Source organism: Suncus etruscus, chromosome 8, assembly GCF_024139225.1.
Source record: "Suncus etruscus isolate mSunEtr1 chromosome 8, mSunEtr1.pri.cur, whole genome shotgun sequence".
Classification (NCBI taxonomy): Eukaryota; Metazoa; Chordata; class Mammalia; order Eulipotyphla; family Soricidae; genus Suncus; species Suncus etruscus.
In genome coordinates, this window is record NC_064855.1 from 33,124,075 (window position 1) to 33,145,836 (window position 21,762).

General features: G+C 46.3%; 2 protein-coding genes across 3 annotated transcripts in view; both read right to left on the bottom strand.

Annotated features, from left to right (window-relative positions):
- The window catches only part of CNOT6 (CCR4-NOT transcription complex subunit 6), a 31,962-nt gene extending 30,079 nt beyond the window's left edge, over positions 1-1,883 (bottom strand). For both annotated transcript variants that reach the window (XM_049778273.1, XM_049778272.1), the window contains exon 1: positions 1,803-1,883. The gene's annotated coding sequence lies outside the window, so the exon portion shown is untranslated. The remainder of the gene's footprint in view (positions 1-1,802) is intronic.
- Positions 1-21,762, bottom strand: part of SQSTM1 (sequestosome 1) — a 479,040-nt gene that overhangs the window by 190,050 nt on the left and 267,228 nt on the right. The gene's annotated exons all lie outside the window — the stretch shown is intronic.

Below are 21,762 nucleotides of genomic sequence, written 5' to 3' on the forward strand. Positions count from 1 at the left end.
CCCAAAACAAACAAAACAAAACAAAAAAAGAATTGCAAGTTATTGAGACTGCAAGAACAGGTTCTGTATTCCCAAGTCCAGTCTTAGCCACAAACCTGACTCCAAGCACTTGCCAGGGCCTGGGAGATGGCTCCAAGCTCAAAGAACTGGGGCACCGATGGCTTTGCAATGCTGGGAGCAGCAAAAAGCCATCTCTAGGTACCTCTAGGTACCAGGTACCTCTGGTGTGGGCCCCCATTCCCCTTTGGACATGGTTAGACTTGCACTATGCTCTGAATCTCCTAAGAAATAACAGCGACTGTTCTAGTGTCTTCTTTCTCAGCTGCTTTTTCATAAAATGTCTAGTTCTCCGTTCCCACAAGCCCTGGATAAATCACCTGACTCCGTTTGGGTCTCTCAGTTGGAGTGTGCAGCTATGCTGATACTGTGTTTAAAACAAGTCAACTAGGGGCTGGAGTACAGGACAGCCAGGAGGGTGTTTGCCTTGCACGCAGCCAACTCAGGTTCGAACCCAGTCCTCTGAGCCTTGTCAAAAGTGATCACTGAGTGTAGAGCCAAGAATTAAGTCCTAAGCACCACTCTGCTTTGAATGTGCTGATCACTGGGGAAAAGGCGCAAGTCAACAGGGCGAAGAGCACTGATTCAGGGACTAGAAAGATAGTACAGCAAGAAAGGTTCTTGCCTCGCCCACCTTAGACCTGGGCTCAATCCTCAGCATCCCTAAAGTAAACTGTGAGCACTTCCTGGTGTGTGTGGGGAGGGAGGGAGGGAGGGAGGGGGAGAGGGGGGGGAGAGAAAGTGGGGGAGAGCGCACAGGTCTAAATACGGTGATGATTTTGCTTGTTTGCGGCCCTGGAGCTTGAACCTAGGGCCTTCATCAGTCTTTTTTATCCAGAACAGTCCTGGAAACCATAGCCAGGTTTGATGCCCTTACAAACCTTGGCCTCAATAACCACATGCGCTCATCGAGCTCTTCAAAACTGCTCATTAAGTTCTAGTCTGGGAAAACCGCACACCCGCCAGTCCACACCCTTTTCCTTCCCACTTCTTTTTCCTTCTCCTCCCCAAAGTGAAACTTCCCAGAAGGGAGGGCCCCTGCAGGAAGATTCCGCAGGAGCCCTAAAGAGACCGGTCCCTGGAAATCGAGGTGCATCGGAGGGGAGGGATTCGAGCAGATTAACTTCCCCGCCTTTCCAGCACCGGTCTGTCCATGGCAGAGCAGTCCCTGGACAACCTGCCCACCGACGATTGTGGCAACGGCAGAGAAACCCACTGACAACTTGTGCATCGTTTCAAGGCCCAGGGGCAACTTTGCGGTGTCGGCACCGAAGGAGTCGCTCTCAGGCAGGCACCTTGCAAAGACGAGGTCTGCGGCGCCCGGAGCTGCTTCCTCGCGGCTTTGCAGGGGGTGGATGGGAAGCTGGAGGGCGAGTTCAAAGAGGGGCTGGGGGGCTCCCCCAAGTTTTTCCCAAGCCAATGCCGAGCAACGCCGAGGAGGGGTTGGCAATGCAGAAGGAGGATGAGTTTTGCGGAAAAGGCAACAACAAAACGGGAACGACTGCAAAAAGGCAAAAAGGACCTCAAGGACCACGTCCCGACACCTGGCCCAGCAACGTCCGGAAACTCAACAGCTGGCGCGCCCCGCACCGCTGCACCCTTCCCCCAAGCTCCCGCGCAGCCGCCCCGGGAACATCTGGGAACATCTGGATAGGGCCGGGGCGCCGCGGAGCCGGGCGCAAAGGGACGCGCGGTCAGTGTCCGGCCGGCCGGGCGTCCCCTCGAGGCCGGGCCCGGCGCCTCACCTGCCGGAGAGCGCCGCCCGCCTCCGCCGCCGCCGCCGCCGCCTCCCGACGAGTGCCGCGCGCTCCGACCTGTGGCTCCACCATGCCAGTCCCCGCCGCCGCCGCCGCCGCTCTTTGTTCCCCGCGCGGGCGCCGCCGCCACCGCCCCCGGCCGGCCGCCGCTACGCCCGCCCGAGCGCTCGGGCCCCGGCCTCGCCCTCCGCGCCGCGTCCGCCGCCGCCGCCGCCACCGCCGCGCCGCCGCCGCCGCCGCCCCCGTCGCCGCCGCCGCCGTCTCCGCGCCCCCCGCGCTTTCATTGAAAGCAAACAAGCATCATGGCGGCGGCCGCCGTCTCGCTCCCCCCGCTCCTCCCCGCACCAGGCGAGCGCCCGGCCCGCCGCCGCCGCCACCGCCGCCGCCGCCGCCGCCGCCGCCGCGCCAACATCCCGGACGCCCATTGGCTGCCGCGGCCCGGCGCGACCAATCCACGTCCTCCGGGGGCGGGCCCACCTCTGCTCGGCCCCGCCCCTTCCTCTTAGCGCGGCCCAGAGCCAACGCCGTCCCCACGCCTTTTTAGGAGCTCGGGCCACGCCCATTCGCTGTAGGCCCGCCCTAGCGACGAAGCTTAGCCGGCCCCGCCCCTTCGTCCCTGCGGCAGCGGCGTCGGCTCCGCCTTTCCCTTCAAGCTGCCCGAGCCAACACCGCCCCCCACGCCTTTTAAGGAAATCGGGCCACGCCCACGAAGCCTAGGCCCGCCCCTGGCGACGGAGCTCTGAGCCGGTCCCGCCTCAGTCCGCACAGGCCCCGCCCCTTTTGTCCCTGCGGCATCCGCCCCGCCCCTACGCGTAGCACCTCGCCCGTCCTAGACCCGCCCCCTCGGCGCTGAACAGCCAATCAAGCGGTCCCCCCGCAGTGAAGGCCCGGGTAGGCACGCCCACTCACTCGGAGCAGGCCCCGCCTTCACACTCCGGGGAGCGGCGGAGGGAGGAGCCAGCCACTCCGCTTTCACTCTTAGGCCCCGCCCTTTAGCTCACCCTACAGGCCACGCCCCTACCCCAGCACTCGGGCTTCCGGCCCCACCTCCCGAGCTGCGTGCCCCGCCCCCGGCCCTCAGGCCACGCCCTCGCCCAGGTGCGGGCCTCGTGGCCGGATGTGATCCCTGAGCTTAGAGCCCAGGTAAATCTTTGAGCACCGCCGGGTGTGGCCCCAAACTAAATTAAAATAAAAAGACCTTTTAAAAAATTAAAACGGGTAGGTCACTTGTCTTGAAAGTCACTGGACCGGGATAGATCCTGGGCATCCCATTTGGTGCCTCAAGCACCACCCTCAAGAATTCCTTAATAGTGGAAGGCCACAAGTAACCGCTGAGCATCACCAGGTGTGGCCCAAAACTAAAATTAAACACCAAACTTGGGAACTGGTCTGCAAAATTGAACTTGCATGGGGTGGGAGGGGAGGATGAGAAGGGTCTGGGGGCTGGGGTGAAGGGTAGAAGGCACATTGTAGGGGCTGTGGTGGTGGAAGGGTGCATGCATGAAACTATTGGACAGGGCCTAAATCTGGAGTTGGTTTGGCATACATATAACTTAATGACTTTCTGATCCTTTGCTGCTTGCAAAAGACCATATTGAGAGAGAGAAAAGAAGAGTTTCAAGTAGCCCATAGGCACCCCTGTACTGAGCCACAATGGTCTGCTAAGCCCCTTCCAACCCAATTCACTCTGGGGAGTAGTTCGAAATGGGGGTGCAAGAATAGACCCTAGTTACTCAGTGAGTCTCCAATGCCCAGAAGCCTAGCTCTGCTGGGCAGAGGAAAGCTTAGAGGGAAAGAGATTGAAAGTCAGAAGCTGAGTCCTGAGCTAGAAAGATGGTACTGAGTGAAGGTCTATCCTTGAAGGTCGTTTTATACCTGTCACCACTTAGGGTTACCAGAAGTATGGCCAAGGGTTATACCTGAGCACCTCCTGGTGTGGCTAGACCTATACACCACAAAGAAGCTGAGTTTAGTGCTGGAGTAGATCACTGCCTCCACTTGGCAGGAAATTAACAGTGAGGATCCAAAAGATAGTGGGCAAGGCCATTATAATCCTCCTCAAAAACACAACAACAAAATGAATATATATAATATATAATGATTGCATATATCATGAATATATATAGTGACTGCATTTAGAATTTCCAGGTGGTAGTGGTTCCCTGAGGGTTTGAAATCAGCTATCATGCTGTAGCAGGTAGGTATGGCAGGTAGGATGCTTATCTTGTATACAGCCATTCTGGGATCAACCCCAGGCTCCCCATATGGGGATGCTAGGAATGAATGCTGAGCACAGATCCAGGAGTAAGCACTGAGTAGGACAAGAAAAAGAAGCACACCTTAAAACAGCAATTATTTGGGGTGGGGGAGATTTGCATGTTTATCTACAGATGATAATGAAAATAATTTTGGTGCAATGCTTAGCAAATAAGTCATCTGGAGAGGAGGGGCCGAGGCCTTTCTGGCATGCATGGAGACCTTGAAGCTATAACTGGCAGTTCGTGTAGGACCATGTGATGTTGTTCCCCAACACAGGTGTTGACACATGCAAGATATCTGTCTTAACCCCTGTATGATCTCTCTGACACTCCAAATAGCTATTATATAAGTGAATACTCATTGCACTGAAGGATTACTCCTATTGGGGTTCAGATCCACTACATGTGTAGCCAAACCCTAAAAAATGGAGGGAAGCTGAAGCAGTAGTGCAGCAGGCTGCTGCTTGCCTTACACAGAGCCAACCTGGGTTCTTTTTTTTTTTTTTTTTTTGGTGTTTGGGCCACACTCAGTCACGCTCAGGTGTTACTCCTGGCTATGCGCTCAGAAATCGCTCCTGGCTTGGGGGACCATATGGGATACCTTGGGGATCAAACAACTGTCCATCCTAGGATAGCTCACTTAAGGCAAATGCCTTACCGCTTGTGCCCACTCTGGCCCCTCCTATGATTATTTTTTTTTTTTTTGGTTTTTGGGCCACACCCAGTAACGCTCAGGGGTTACTCCTGGCTATGTGCTCAGAAGTTGCTCCTGGCTTGGGGGACCATATGGGACACCGGGGGATCGAACCGCGGTCCGTCCAAGGCTAGCGCAGGTAAGGCATGCACCTTACCTTTAGCGCCACCGCCCGGCCCTCCTATGATTATTTTTATTAAAAATAAATATTAGATTGGGGCTGGAGAGATAGCACAGTGGTAGGACGTTTGCCTTGCACGCAGCCAACACAGGATGGACACAGGTTCGATTCTAAGCATCCCTATGGTCCCCTGAACCTGCCAGGAGCGATTTCTGAGTGCAGAACCAGGAGTAACGCCTGAGCACTAATTGATGTGGCCCAAAAACCAATAATAATAATAATAATAATAATAATACATAAAAATAATATAGAGGGCAAAGCCATAGAACAGCAGGTAAGGCATTTGCCTTGCATGCAGCTGACTCAGATCAATCCCCAGCACACACATATTGTCCTCCAAATCTCACCAGGAGTAATTCTTGAATGCAAAGCCAGGAATAACCCCAGAGCCACGTGTGGCTCCCAAAATAATTATAAATAATTTAAGTACATTTCATATCTAGAACTTATTGTAACTAATCGACATTTCAGTATTTACATAGGTAAATAGACATAATTCTTCCACCATATTAAAATGCTTCCATGAGGGAGCCAAAGCAATAACACAGCAATAACACAGCCTTGCATGCGGCCCACCGGGACAGACCTGGGTTCCATTACCGACATCCCATATAATCCCAAGAGCCTGCCAGAAGTGATTTCTGAGCGCAGAGCCAGGAGGAATCCCTGAGTGCCACTGGGTGTACCCCCCAAAAAAGCTTTCATGATCACCCCTCTTTTTGCTAAGTGATACCTAAACCCCCAAACCTAAGTTCCTAAACCCTCATTCACTCCTTTCCAGCTCTAACAGGGAGGGGTCCCCAGAGCCTCCAGCATCTTCTATCCTGCTAGGCCTCAGTTTCCATATCAGTGAAATGAACAGTGTGAAATGTATTGGAAGCGCCCCCTGAAAACTGCACTAGGAATACTTGTGCTCCACCTCAAGACCGCCAGGTGGCGCCATTGGAATCAGGTTTGCTCTATTTCTAATAAAGCCAGCACTTTGTTTTGAAGTCTGTTCTTTTTGGGGGGAGGCACACCCGTTTGACGCGATACTCCTGGTTATGCGCTCAGACCTCACTCCTGACTTAGAGAGTCCTGCAAACAGTGCTCAGAAGAGCCTGAAAGCTACCCCTGCATTGCTCAGCCCACCAGACCAGCTATATTTGCAGAAATAACTTTAGTCCACACGATGAAGGTCAGACATGCAATAATTTGGAGACCTTATTCCTGCAGTTTCTTTTGTTTTGTTTAGTTTGTTTTGGGTCATACCCAGGGATGCTCAGAGGTTACTCCTGGCTCTGCTCTTAGGATTCACTCTGGCAGTACTTGGAGGACCTTATGAGATGCTTAGAATCGAACCCAAGTAGGTCGTATGCAAGGTAGAACTATCACTCTGGCCCCTGGTCCCTTCCGTAGTTGTTTTTTTTTTCCCCCAACCCAAAAGGTTATCTGTGGATGAAGCTTCACTCCCCCATCTCTGCCTTCTCTTCCTCCCCTTCTCCCACTACTCACCCTCCACCTTTTCCCTCTTGGCCTCTTCAAGCCTTGTTTTGGAGAGGGAAGGATTGATTTGGTTTTGGTTTGGGACCCATACCTGGTCATGCTTAGGCTGCCTTCTGGCTCTATGCTCAGGAATCTCGCTTAGTGTAGCTCAGAAGACCTGTGGGGAATTGAACCCAGCTCAGCAAGAATGCAAAGCCAGCACCTTACTCATTCTGGCTCCCATCTTCTCCCTCTGTACCCCAGCCTTAACAACAGGAACCCCCAAGAAGACAAACATGAAGGGTGCCCAAAAACTTAGCTTCGATAGTGGATCTGAGGGGGGCTGGGACACATTTGGGGAGCATTCAGCATTGGCAGACTGCTGTGTGTGTGTGTGTGTGTGTGTGTGTGTGTGTGTGTGTGTTGAAGACTTGATCCAACATGGTTTGTTCTCTCCCTGATGGCTTTAGAGGCCCAACTTAGACTAGTCAGTGGTGATGACCTAAGATACAATATGGAAACTGGAAAAGCCACAGACTTGATCAACAAGTACAGAGCCTGGAATTCCAAACCAGAGTGTCCCCAGGGCCTTACATTGCCCGACTCCATATTGGGGGCTCAAACAGCCTTAATTCCCCACAGTTAGGCCAGTGCCTGCCTTTCCACTCCCAAACCTGTCAGCTGTGTCCCCTGACTGGAATTTGTAGGGCTGGAGCTGGACTTCTCTGAAGCTATGCTTTAGCGGATCCCCATCCCCCTGATTTCAGGCCATACACGTGTGATGAGAGCCTCTCCTCTCCTACAGTCTGGGCAGATGGGAGGGCCAGAGAGCATCGGCCTGGCTTGGTGCTTCCTGTACCTCCTCTCCACCCCCACCTGGCTCATCACCTCACCTAAATGCAGTGAAGGTGTGTGCAGGTATATATAGATGTGTACAGCTATATGTGGGTGTATGCAGGTATATGTACAGGTATGTACAGGTATGTGAAGTCACATGCATGTATGACAGTTGTATACAGATGTGTACAGGTATGTGAAGATGTATGCAGGTTGTGAAGGGGTATACAAATGTGTGCAGGTGTGTGAAAATGTGTGTAGATGTGTACATATGTGTGCAGTTGTATGAAGCTCTATGCAGTTTTATACAGACATGTGCAGGTATGTGTACAGATGTGTGGAGATGTGTGAAGGTATCTATGAATGAATATGATGCAGATGTGTGAAGAAGTGTGCACATGTGTGTGGGTTATGCACATGTGTGTGGGTTATGCAGATGTATGCAGGAGTGTACAGGTGTATACAGATACATTCGTGTGTACAGGCATGTAAGTATATGTAGTGCAGGTGTGAAAGTTTGTACATATGCATGCAGTTGTGTGCATAGGTGTCCAGGTGTGTGTAGATATGTACAAATGTGGAGGTGTGTACAGACATTTTCTATTTGTACAGATGTGTGTGCAGATGTGTATACAGATGTGTTGATAGGTGGCAGCCATTAACCGACCAAGGCTGCATGGTCTGGGGCCTTCCCAGCTAACGCCCCCTCTGTGTCTGTGCTCCCCCACCCTGAGTACCCGGCTTGCCAAGCCCAACAAGAAGCCATGTCCTTCACTGAGAGGGCCACACCCTCTCTGCAGGGTGAGCTCATCCTGGGCAGTTCCCAGCAGTGATCACACCAACTCCCCTTGAGGGTCTGGGTGGCCAGGCTGCCAGCTTGGGAAGCAGACGTCCCCCTCAATAAACTGGATTCTTTCCAAGGGTCTGTGGCAGTGACTCAGACCTTCCACACTGCCCATATTTGACCCATGGTTTCAGTCTTCACTGCTAGAGATTAAATCTTTAGTCTAACTCTCTCTCCCTCCCTCCCTGCACCCCTCCCTCTCTCTCCTTCTTCTTCTTCTCTCCCCTCTCTCCAGCCAGCAGAGCTAGGGGGACACAGGAGGGTCATTCTAGGTGGACAAGACTCAGACCTAGGATCCTGCAGATCTTTCAGGGGGTCATTGTTGTCTGAGAGTTGAATCCAGGACTTTGAACATACCAGTCAAGCATTGTCACACTGAAGTCATATCCTCAGCCCCACTGTTGTTTCTGTTCCAGTAAGATTCATATTTCTTCTTTTTAAGATTCATATTTCTTAGGGGAAATTGAGTCCAAATTCCCTACTTGGTGTTCAGATCAACTTTTTGCTTGTTTTTTGGCTTGGGAAATCATACCCAACTGTGCTCAGAGCTCAGGGGGCCTATGCAGTGAAGGGATAGAACCTGTGTGGGCCTCACTTTCCAAACTGTACTATTGCTCAAGCCCCCACACCTGGTCTTTAGATACACTGGACTTTTCTTCTATTTCTTTTCATTCTGAATCTTCCACTCTCCTTGCCTTTCTTCCCTTCTTCCAAGTAAGAGGGAAGTCCAGAGCCACTCCTTTGTGCTGCTTTTTAGGATCCTGCTCCAGCACTGCCTTCTTGGCCTCTTCCCTCCTCTAAGCTGAAAGCAACTTTTAGTCTTTGTAAGTGGGTGGTGCCCTGTGGTGCTGGGGAGCTATTCCCGGCTCTACTCAAGAGCACCCCCTGGTGATGCTCAGGGATTATTTGTAGCTTTGTGCTCAGGAGTGCCCCCGATGATGCTCAGGGCAATTTCTGGCTCTATGCTCAGGAGCACCCCCTACAGGTGTTAGAGAACAAATCCTAGCACTATATTTAGGAGTGCCCCCTGGTGGTACTCAGGAACTATTCCTGGCTCTGTGCTCAAGAGCAACCTCTGGAGGTTCAGGAGAGAAAATCCTGGCACTCTGCTAAGGGGTGCCACATTTTGAAACTCAGGGACTATTCCTGGTTCTGTGTTCAGAAGCGCCCCCTGGGTTTCTGGAGAACAATTATTGGCTTTGTGCTCAAGAGAGCCCCCTGGCAGTCCTGGATATATCCCAGGTATTGATCATGACCTATTAACCAGCTGTCTGGGGGTTCTCTGCTTGCTCTAAGCTATCATCAATTGTTCTCTCCCTTCATAAACTTAATAAATCTGGTGATCAAGTCAGGAGGCTGCCAGCCTTTGCTGGGTCTGTGCACCATTTGTATGATGTTTTATGTCTCCAGGATGTGGTTGTTTTTCAGCCTTGAGTACCATACTGAGATAAGACAGCAAACATCAGAAAATCCTTTTTAAGGGCCAGAGAAATAGCACAGCGGTAAGACGTTTTCCTTGCATGCAGAAGGACGGTGGTTCGAATCCCAGCATTCCATATGATCCCTCGAGCCTGCAGGGGGCAATTTCTGAGCATAGAGCCAGCCCCAGAGCGCTGCTAGATATGACCCAAAAACCCAAAAAAAAAAAAAAAAAAAAAAAAAAAAGCTGTGTTTCCATCATGCCTTGCTGTCTGGGTTTCCCCTAGAATACCAGAACTTTCCTTCCTTGCTGTCCTGCATTGCCTGGAACAGAACCCTGAGGAGACAGAGGGGCTGGATAGATAGCATGGAGGTAGGGCATTTGCCTTGCCTGCAGAAGGAAGGTGGTTCAAATCCTGGCATCCCATATGGTCTCCTGAGCCTGCCAGGAGCTATTTCTGAGCGCAAAGTGAGGAGTAAGCCCTGAGCTCTGTCTGGTGTGACCAAACAAACAAACAAACAAAGCCATAATAAATCCCCTGCTCTCTTGGATCTCAAATCCTTTGGTCAGAGAGAGTTTTCCTCTCCCAGAATTTCAGGAGCCTTTTCAGGTGGCACTGCTTCTTGCCTCTACATGAGTAGCATGGAAGTGATATATATATACATATATATATACTTATTTTTGGAGTATGCTAAAGAGACAGAACAGCTTGTAGTAACTTGCCTTGCACATCACCGACCCAGGTTCAATTCCCATCACCCTATAGGATCCCACAAGTTCTAACAAGACTAATCCCTGACTACAAAGCCTGGAGTAAGCCCTGAACACAGCTGGTTGTGGTCCCTCAAAAAAAAAAAAACCTATAAAATCACACATGTTCACTTATGATTGAGCCTGTGCAAATGCACAATCATGTGTGCTGCACTTGTGTGTGCCAGTACTCACAGGTCATGTGTACATGCATGAAAAACATGTACACATATGACTATAGATATATGTTGTGTGTCTTGCATGCCTGTGTGCGTGCACCATGTGAGTGTATAATCACCTGTGCATTCATTGCATGTATGCAGTATGTTTGCATGTCAAATACAAGTGTGTATGCCCATGTATATATAAGAGTATGCATCTGTGTTACAAGTGTACACACATACTCTCATACATATTCCCAAATAGGAGTGCACAATATTTTAGGAATTCAGTTCCATGGCCCTCAGCCATAAGCCTCTCTTTCCCTGAAGTCTGTCAGTTCACAGACTTCCCCTAACTATAAACTACTTCTCTGGGCAGTTGGAGTGTTGTTTTAATATAAAATATAAAATTATAAAGTCCACGTGTCTGGGTGAGACCTTTCTTGGCAGGGCACCTTTAACTCCTTCCACTGGTAGGTCTGAAAAAGGGTAGCGGTGAAATAATTTCACAGGCAGTCAATCAAAGTTTCATAGGAGTCAGCTCAGTTTATTCCATGGCCCTATCGCCATGTACAGTTTCTCACATGGATTCTATGCTCAGCTTATTCCAAGCAGCTTTTCCTCTCCTGCTCCTCCTCTGGCTCTCTGCCTGGGTCTTCCCCCCTTCCCCCTCCCCAGCCAACTCTATTATTCTTTATTCAAGATACCCCTACCCATCCCAGGTGTGGGCAGATCTGACCATCCAGGTGATATTAACATTTCAATAGAAAGTTTAGGGCATGGGGCAGAGAGATAGCATGGAGGTATGGCACTTGCCTTGCATGCGGAATGATGGTGGTTCGAATTCTGGCATCCCATATGGTCCCCCAAGCCTGCCAGGAGCTATTTCTGAGCATAAAGCCAGGAGTAACCCCTGAGTGCTGCCGAGTATGACCCTCTCCCAAAAAAAAAAGAAAGAAAGAAAGTTTAGGGCATTGGGGAAGGAGCACCTCACATATCTACCTTCTGGAGAGAGAGAGAGAGAGAGAGAGAGAGAGAGAGAGAGAGAGAGAGAGAGAGAGAGAGAGAGAGAAATAAGGTAACAGCCAGAGGAGGAGCAGAAGAGAAGAAGCTGCTTGTAATAAGCTGAGCATAGAAGCCATGTGAGAAAATGCACAAGGCGGATAGGGCCATGGAATAAACCAAGCTGACTCCTATGAAACTTTGACTGACTGCCTGTGAAATTATTTCACCGCTGCTACCCTTCTCCAGACCCCTGGCAGATGGCGCTAAAGGTAACATGCCAAAAATGGCCTCACACCTAACCTAGGACCTTATATGTAGGGGTTACTCTGGGCTCTGCACTCAATAATTGCCCCTAGCAGGCTCAGGACACCATATGGGATGCCAGGAATCAAACCACTGTAGGTCCTGAGTTGGCCACATGCAAGGCAAACACCCTACCACTGTGCTCTTTCTCTGGCCCCAAGGACCTTATATTTTATAGTAATACAACAATATAAAGGCGCTGTGATGAAAAAGGCCTCACCCCCACCTAGGACTTTATATTTTATATTATACAACAACTGGTGGCCTATATGGAGACACAGGACCTAAGAACCAGAGAAGACTTTATTGAGGTCTCATTTACCTCACTTATGGTGAGTGCCTATTGTGTCTTGACTCTTGGATGGATAATCTTGGCCTCCTTGAGCTGGAGTGAAAATGGAGAGCCCAGAATGTTGGAGCGGGTAGTGCCTGATCTGTGAGCATGGCAGAGACCTCTTCAGGTGGGAGAGCAGACAGTGAAGTGGGGGAAAACTGAAAGCTTCCTGCTATCAAAGGTGCTGCCTTTTCCGAGGACCATGTCCTCCCAATTTGCAGAAACTTACAGAGGTCACTGATTAGAAAAAAAGCCAAAATGAAAGCTCCATTGGTAGGGGACTTGGCAGCAGCAGACGAACAGCAGCCTCCATCCCAGATTCAGGCCCAGATGACCTCAGCTGCTCTACGATGCCAGTTATGCCATGGCGGCGAAGAGCTGTGCACCCAGAGAGGGACCACTTCGTCGGTGAATTGCAGCAGGAGCGCTCCTTGCCGGCAAGCAAGAAAAGGCGGCCCCAGCCCGGGAAGGCCCGCAGGACCCGGGTTCCAAAGAGCTAAAGCTATGGTGCTAGCCTTTGCACACATGGAAGCCGATTGGAAAGACCAGCTGAACACCAACAAAGGAGAAGCTGAGTTTCAGAACCTCTTGCATCTTAACTGTGTTTCAGGTTAATCTCCTGACCTATTTGCATCGGTCATTGTCTAGTTGGTTAAAACGTGTTTTATGTGTGTGGATCTTACTGTTTTGTTCTAAGCCTCACCGCAAACAGAAAACTTTTGTATCTAACTTTATGTTTTTGCTCAATTCTTGGGAAATGCATGTTAGACTTTTAAAAGTTCTCAGCTATCCTAGTAAATGTTTCCCAATTGCTATGATGTTTTATTGTGCATTTTATATAGAAGCTTATCTTCAAACTGTATTATCTGCAGAAATGTTCTTGTGATTTTGTTTAAAGAAGTTTGTGAAAATAAATTTGGAAACAGTGCTTGGTGTAATAGTGCTATTCTTAGCCTCAAACTATTGGGGCCGGAGAGATAGCAAGGAGGTAAGGCGTTTGCCTTTCATGCAGAAGGTCATCGTTTTGAATCCCAGCGTCCCATATGGTCCCCCGTGCCTGCCAGGAGCAATTTCTGAGCATGAAGCCAGGAGTAACCCCTGAGCACTGCTGGGTGTGACCCAAAAACCACCAAAAAAAAAAGAAAAAAAAAAGAAAAGAATTTCAAGCTATTATCTGCAAAAAAAAAAAAGTTTTTTTTAAGTTTAAAATCATATTTTGTGTCAAATGAGCTTATATTGCAGAAAAGTTCTAATGTTTATGCTCAGAGAAATTTAGAAAAAAAATTTTTGTGATATGTATAAGATATGGAAAAGGCTGATTATTTTGAGAGGAATTGTGTACAGTGTAAACTTTGATGCTTTGGGTTCTGATATTAGATCAGTCTCCAGAGCACAAGATGCTGGGAGGTGTGTAAAGTGAGGCTTATTTGTTTGTTCTTATTTGGGGCCCACCCAGTTGCACTCCTGGCTCTGTGCTCAGGAATCATTTCTGATGGTTCTCAGGAGATTGATTACACATGGTGCTAGGAATCGAACCTGAAAGGGCCACTAGCCAGGCAAGTGCCTTGTCCATGTGCCACTACTCCAGACCCCAAGCACAGGCTTTTGGACTGGTTTTATTTCTTTATTTAGAGGAGATGTCTCTCCAGCAGTGCTCAAAAAACCTGGGTCCCCTTCCAGAAATACTTAGTCAACTAGATTGAGGGTTCAGTGGTAGGGTCATTGTACATACTATACCCCCCACTTAAGAGCATTTCCTTTGCTCTGAAAGAAGGGAGGGAGCTGAGATCCCACACCATATGTCTCTGGCCCACTGATCAGCTGATTACAGGGAAAAGGCGCTTCAGAGGCAGGCCATCAGGACCAAGGTGGCACTGTCCCTGGCCAGCACAGACAGGAAAAGAGAGAGAGAGAGAGAGAGAGAGAGAGAGAGAGAGAGAGAGAGAGAGAGAGAGAGAGAGAGAGAGAGAGAGAGAGAGGCTAGCCAGAGGGAGAATAGCAGAGACCCCGAGTGCCTCACCTACTCCACATTTGGTGGGTGACCTCCTACAGCCACATCCTGGCCTGAACCCAACTAAGTGTATAGATGACTCGATGCCAGACATAAGGCAATAGATATCGAGTGGGAGAGATTTACTGAGCTGAGGGATCTGGGAACTGGGACAAGTCTGATCTGGGGCCTCCCCATAGAGGTGCATGCATCTCTACCTTGAACTTCCTTTGTTCTCATCCTTCTGAGGGATTCTGGGAGCCAGGAGTGCCAGGTTGCCATGAGCCTGCAGGATCTCTCAGAGGTGAAGGCATAAAATTAGAGAGGTGATCAACTGGATTTGGTCTTTCTCCTCCAGCATCCCTCCTTGCTTGAAGCCTCTTCCCTCTAATCATGGACAATTGCCTTTGAGATACTGTAGAGGGCCAGGGACATGGCTCAAGGGATAGAACAGATGCCTAGCAGGCATGAGATCCTGTATTCAATCTCCCCCCACCTGCCCCATATGCCTCACCCTTCCAATGCATTTATACTGCTCTGTGTGGTCCTTAAAGTATATAAGTGTGTGTGTGTGTGTGTGTGTGTGTGTGTGTGTGTGTGTGTGTGTGTGTGTAAGGGGGGGTCACACTCGGTGGCGCTCAGGGGTTCCTCCTGGCTCTGCACTCACAAATCGCTTCTGGTAGGATCAGGGGACTATATAGTGTAGCAGGTCAGCCCCTGAAGAGGTTGACTGATGGAGGGATGGAGAATGAGGCCCTTTTCTTCCAGCTCGGAGCATGCGTCTGCCACCCTGTCTAGCCCACGGTTCTGAGGTGAAACGGCGGGTAAACAGCTCGCAGACAATCAGGCTCGTGGAAATATTTGCTTTATTCGGATGGACAAAACTGAAGTCCAAAGACTCAGATTCAGTTCCAGCCAGCAAAAAGCCCTCGCCTTCCACAGACCCTTGCTCTTATAGTCCAGAGTCAGGTCCCACCCAATGGTGGGATCAGATACCAACCAATGGTGGAAGCAGAATCAGGTCCTACCCTAGGGTGGGGGCAGAATGCCAGGTCACACCCTAGGGTAGGGCACAATCACCTAATCAGATTAGGGTGAGCAACATAGTAATCCCCCAAAATATTTACATACACAACAATTCCCCCTTTTGTTTTTAGTAAACAAACAATATTGTCTACAATTATTAAAAGAAAAATTAGTCACTAATAAAAGAGCGGCTGTTTGCATAAGCGCATCACAGGAAAATGTAAAGAAAAACTTCTAACCTAAGCACAGGGTGTCTAAAACCAGAAACATGTATCAAGGAATCAACTACAAGCTCCTGACAAGATAAATCTAAGATGTACATAGATCTTCGAAGAGACACCAGAAAGGTTGTGTAGCAGGCAAGGAGAAGCACCTTTTCTTTATTTGTTGTTGTTGTTGTTGGTTTTTGGGTCACACCTGGCAGTGCTCAGGAGTTACTCCTGACTCCACGTTCAGAAATCGCTCCTGGCAGATACCGGCATTTGAACCAATGACCTTCTGCATGAAAGGCCAACGCCTCACCTCCATGCTATCTCTCCAGCTCCATTTTCATTCAAGTTCAGGTAGACCAGAAAGCCCATCTTTGAGGGCATTGAACTAGGCCTTTAATTCAGAAGAAGAGGCTCATACACCCTCTGCACAGTGGAGAGCCACTGCAATGATGATCAATAGGTATCTGAACTTAGTCCAAGTTCTTAATCCAGTCTGAAGTCCATAAGATGTCTGAAATTGATGTCGACTATTTATAGATGGGAGCTTAAGTCACAAACCAAAACAAAATGTTTAAGGCAGAGACCCTCCCTGTGTAAATAAACAACTTGAGGGCCCATCCAAAATGGATGGAACCTTCTATAAACCTAGTATTTTGCCTATGATGCGCCCACGCAAAAAACCCTGAGAACAGACAAAAATATCATTTGGGAAATTATAGACAATAATATATAACTCACAAACCTAAAGTCAAGAAAGCAAAACCTTAATGTAATACAACATCGATTCCTAATATTAAAAACTAAAATAGAAAAACATTAATTACGATAGTCAAAAGAAGTGTAGTACCAAACATAACTTCAAAGGATTACAGTTATAGGAAAAACAACAGATGTAATTTCTACAGAGTTCAATACCAATCTGTAAATATGAGGGGTCTGGAACTCCAAAAGGACCGGCAGAAGACACTTGATGGGTCTGGAAAAGCGGGTTGAAGCCTTGTACAGGAGATAACATCAAGCTGAATGAAGAAGGAAGGCCAGTACAGTCATCCATGTGTCGGGGCATCCCCAAGCGTTACATCATTACATCATAAGTTGGTTGGGCTTCTGTATTTCCTTTGGGATCGGTGCAATCTTGGGGTAGCCATTGTAGAAACGGTCAACAATAGCATTTTGTATGTGGATGGAAAACCAGAAATTCAGATAGCACAGTTTAACTGGGATCCAGAGACTGTGGGTCTTGTCCATGGATCTTTTCTCTGGTGTTACATTGTGACACAAATCCCAGGTGGCTTCATTTCCAACAAGTTTGCAGCATATATGGTGTAAAACTCCAACAGTCATGGATTTCTTCTTCCCGCCGAGATCACGAAGCTTGTAGTTGTGGGTGAAGGAGATGGGTTGCACATGTGAAATCCTGAAAATTAAAATGTTAAGGACTAGGAAGAGAGAAGGAAGGATAAGGAAGACTAATTTGGGGAAGATAAAATTAGGAAAAAGGAAACTATATACAAAATATGCAGAACAGACAGACACTAAACAAGACATACACACACAGACTTCACAAAAAATATGGCCATAACACTCACTCATACTAAAAAATATTTGTTGGAAAGGATCCAAAATAGAGCAAAAGAAAAGAGAATTCAGCTGAATCAACTAAAAGCTCCTTAAAATGTAATAGCCGGCAATTGTTTAGATAAATCATTTCAAATTCACAAAAAAAAAAATTTTTTTTTTTTATGGTTTGGCCTAGCAGATCTGAAAGAGAATTTCATGCATAATACAAACATGGACAACTCTACTATACGTGTATATCAGTATATATACAAAGTTATTGTATAACAGTAACTTTATGATAATCAATCATAGGCAAGAAGCACTGTGAAGAAAGTCCACCTAAAATTATCATTATGTAAGCGTCTTAAAACCTAAATTGAGGGAAATAAAGCAATGATGTTAAAATAAAAAGAGTGAAAGTCGTTAAATGAGTATACCTAGAAAGAAAAACTACATTAATATGATGAGAAATTTTTCTTTCAGGTGAACCTTGACTAAATTAATTTGTAAAATTTCATGATTAACTGAGACCTAGAGCAATAATGAAATTAAGACATAAACCCATCCTACAAGGAAACACATTGGGGATTCATGATTTTCAATCTATATTCATTGATCATGCCTGTGGAAAGAATCCTAGAGCATTAATAGCAACTGATAAGGAAGTAAAATGATTATCTGGTGTTCATTGTAGATCTCTAAGAAGTATAAAACAGGATGTATGCTGCTGTGGATTTCACCAATGTATTAGGGACTTTTTTGATCTTCTTGTCATCAAAATGTATCCAGTGTTGTTTTGCAGCAATTTTACAGTATGAAGTACAGTGTCCATAGTGAACTTTACCATAATGGTTTGACACCGATGATAAGTTGTATTTCTTAATCTTGCTTTTATTCTCTGAAGTGAATTCCTCTAAATTGAGGTCTTCTAAAGGAAAATCTACATAAGTATGCAATTTTTTTATTTGTTTGCCATCAAAAGCAAAACGTTTCAAGTGTATTATAAGTACTGGTGGCAGTTTCCATAAATACGTTTTCTTTGAAAAATCCCTTCTATTTTTGCAACTGTTGCACAGAACTTTGTTGTCATTTCTTAATTCTTCTTCTTTAAAAAATTCAGAGAGGCATTCCTGTAATGTACATTTATCTGTAGATGTAACAGCCAAAGACAAATGAACAAATGTCTCATAAACCTCAGACTTTTGGTGGCAAGTGAGACACTGGAGTATAGATTTGAATTGTCCTTGAAAGAGATCATAAATAATAGATTTATGAGCCTTTTGGTGTTCTGGACTAAATTGTTCATAATTTTCATTTCCCATGAGATGTGTAGTTTTGTCTGTCATTAGATTTACAGTAAGCAAGTCCTGATGTAATCCCTCTATTAGGAACATCAGTAGTTTCTGAGGATCCTGCTGATTGTGTCCAGCAAACTGGTCATTAAGTAAACCAATTGTTACTTTGAAGCTTTCAGGGTTAATATATCTATGAAATCCATTTCCCATGGTTTTGATGAGCCGACCAAATTCTTCGGCTAATTTACCTTCATGCCCCATCGGATTTTTTCTTGTTAATATCCTTTTTATAATGATCTTTATAAAAATACTGAGTTAAGTCTGAAATATTATACAAGCATTGCAATATTGAGTTCATGTAGCAAGAGTTTCCTATATTTTGGAGCCCAGTTAAGACAGGTTCCTGTCTTTCCTTTTGCATCTCGGAGTGTAAGGGTTTATCACTACCATCAGTCTCACTCATTGTATGGTGTGTGACAGCTAAATCCTTCCCTGCCCCAGAGACCTTAGTAATATTACTGCTGTTAGTGTCTGAAGTATTCTGTTTTTTCTCTGAAGGGGAGTTTGTAGTCTGAACCTGATCATTTGTGCTAGCCCGATTTCTAACAAGACGTAATGGAACCCAAAATTTCTTGGGAGGGTCATCATTTATAGAAACATAGGCATAACCCCTTCCTCTTAGGAGAAGATAGCCAGCTATCCATTTTTCATCCTCCTTGATCCAAATAGGTTTATGGGTTGTTTCTTGTCTCTGAATATCTTCTTTAAAATGTCTTTCCGCTGCAGTGTAGCTTTCCCCTTGGGGTAAGTTAAAGTAATTTAGTGTGATAAGAGTCAAAGATAGCAAATCCGTTGGTGGTAAACCTCTTTTTCTATTTTTTTGCAATTGAGTTTTTAAGGTTCTGTGAGTCCTTTCTACAATGGCCTGTCCCCTACAATTGTAAGGAATTCCTCTGAGATGTCTTATCTGCCATTCCTTACAAAAAAATTCAAAAGTTTTGCTAACATAGGCTGGCACATTATCAGTTTTTATAGAATATGGAATACCCATCACAGAGAAACATTGTAAAAGAAAACTACAAGCAGCCTTAGATTTTTGAGAAGACATGGGAATTGCCCACATAAACCGAGAATAAGTGTCCACCACAACATGAAGATAAGGTTTCCTTGGAAATAAATCTGTTTGAGTTATATCCATTTGCCAAAGTTCGTTAGACTGTAAGCCTCTTGGGTTTGCTCCTGCTATGTGAGTCTTTTTTGTTAACGGTGCACATACGTTGCAGTTTTCTACGATTTCTCTAGCTTGCCTCCATGGAATTTGGTAATTCACATGTAAACGGCGAGCATTTTGTGTGTAGGGCTGAATGTTCCTCTACAGGTGATTTAAATATAGGCATTGCTAGCAAGTCAGCAGTTTTATTTCCTTGAGCCATAGGTCCTGGAAGACCTGAGTGGGCTCTAATATGCGTGATGAAGATGGGCTCAGTTCGTTTTTGAAGAAGCTGCTGTAATTGTTTAAGTAAGTCCTGTATGAATCGGGTTATTAGCATTAAGGGATGCAGTGGCTATCACATGACATAAATTTACCACATACAAAGAATCAGAAACTATATTCATGGCTTCAGATACATTTTCTAATAGGTAAATTAACGTTGCTAATTCAACTTTCTGTGCAGATTTATATTTGGTATCTATGGTCATATTAATGTTGTCTCCAGTTATTCCTCCTTTTCCATTTTGGGATCCATCAATGTAAAAAACCTTGGCATTGGGGATAGGGGAATCCCGAAACAATTGAAGAAATAAACAAACTGAGTTTTCTTTAAAAAGTCCCAAATTTTTCCTGCTGGATATGGGAGGATATTTCTCCTGTGAAATCTGAGAGGGCCCTTTGTAGAGATTCATTAATTGGCAATATTGACTCAATTTCCTTTTTTGGTACTGGCAAAAACTATTATATCTGGGTCAAAACCTAGGAAAGATATAGATCTGAGTCTGCCTTGATAATAATCTCTGAAATCAGTTGCAAGTAGGGGACAACTGAGCGAGCTTGTTTGTTATGTAAATACACCCATTCCAAAGGTCCTGGACTGTTGCATCAAGGCCCCTGTGGGGGTTTCTATAGTAGGGAAGATTAACAGTAATACCTTTTCTCCTGGGATGAATCTTGAGAGAAACGATTTTTGTAATCTGCTCAGAAGATGTCCAATTCATTTTTTGCAGCTGTTGTTAAATTTCTCGGGCTATCTAAAGCAGGGTCACCCTCCAACGTTTTAAACAGATTAGATAACTCTGCATTTGGGATTCTAGTGCAGGGCGGAGCCAATTTACGTCACCTAAAAGTCTCTGAAAATCATTAAGCGTTCTGAGGTTTTCTTTTTTGATAGAAAATTTTTGTGGACGTATAGACGTCCGCGTCCAAAATAAAACCCAAATATTGATACGGTGGCATTATCTGTATTTTTTTCTAAAGCTATTTTCAGTCCTGATGTTTGTAAACAGTCAGTAACATAAGAGTATAATTCCTGTAAATCTGTTTCGTTGTTCATTGTGAGCAAGATATCATCTGTATAATGAAATATCATGGCTTGAGGAAATTTTTCACGAGCAGGGCTCAAAACCTTATCTACAAAAAACTGACACATGGTTGGGGAATTCAGCATGCCTTGGGGGAGAACAGTCCATTGGAAACGTCTGCAGGGAATGGGTATTATTGAGAGAAGGAACTGAGAATGCAAAACGTTTTTTATCATCTGGGTGGATAGGAATATGGTAGAAGCAGTCTTTCAGATCAATTATAATTAGTGGCCATTCCTTTGGAATAACTACAGGTGATGGTAAACCAGTCTGCAATTTGCCCATAGGTATCATGGATAAATTTATAGCTCTAAGATCCATCAAAAGTCCTCCATTTACTGGATTTCTTTTTTATAGTGAATATAGGTGAATTCATTGAGAAAAAGATGGTTCAATATGTCCTAAACTTAGCTGTTCCTCCACTAATTCTGTCAGCACCTTTAATTTATCAGTTTTAAGGGGCCACTGGACCTGTCCAAATTGGTTCATCAGATTTCCATTTTATTTTTATTGGTGCTGGTGTTTTTACGGTAGTGCCCCCACTAAAAATTTTGGGTTTTTTTTTTTTTTTTTTTTTTTTTTTTGTGGTTTTTGGGTCACACCCGGCAGTGCTCAGGGGGTTATTCCTGGCTCCATGCTCAGAAATTGCTCCTGGCAGGCACAGGGGACCATATGGGACGCTGGGATTCGAACCGATGACCTTCTGCATGAAAGGCAAAACGCCTTACCTCCATGCTATCTCTCCAGCCCCCAAAATTTTGGGTTTTTAAATCAAAGAAGGTTCGGGCTCTTCTGGGAGCTAATGGGATGTGGAATTCTGCTTTCCACTGTTTGTGTAGGTCACGGCCCCACAGGGATGGTGAAAATGGGCCCACGTGAGGTCTGATTATTGCTTTTTTTGATTTTCTGGGCCGTAAATAGTATAGTCCTCGTACTCAACAGACAGGAACTCAGGCCTCCTATTCCTTCTAGGGAATACGGGATTTCCTGAGAGGCCAATTTTCTGGCCATTCTTTATCAGAAATTACGGTAACCTG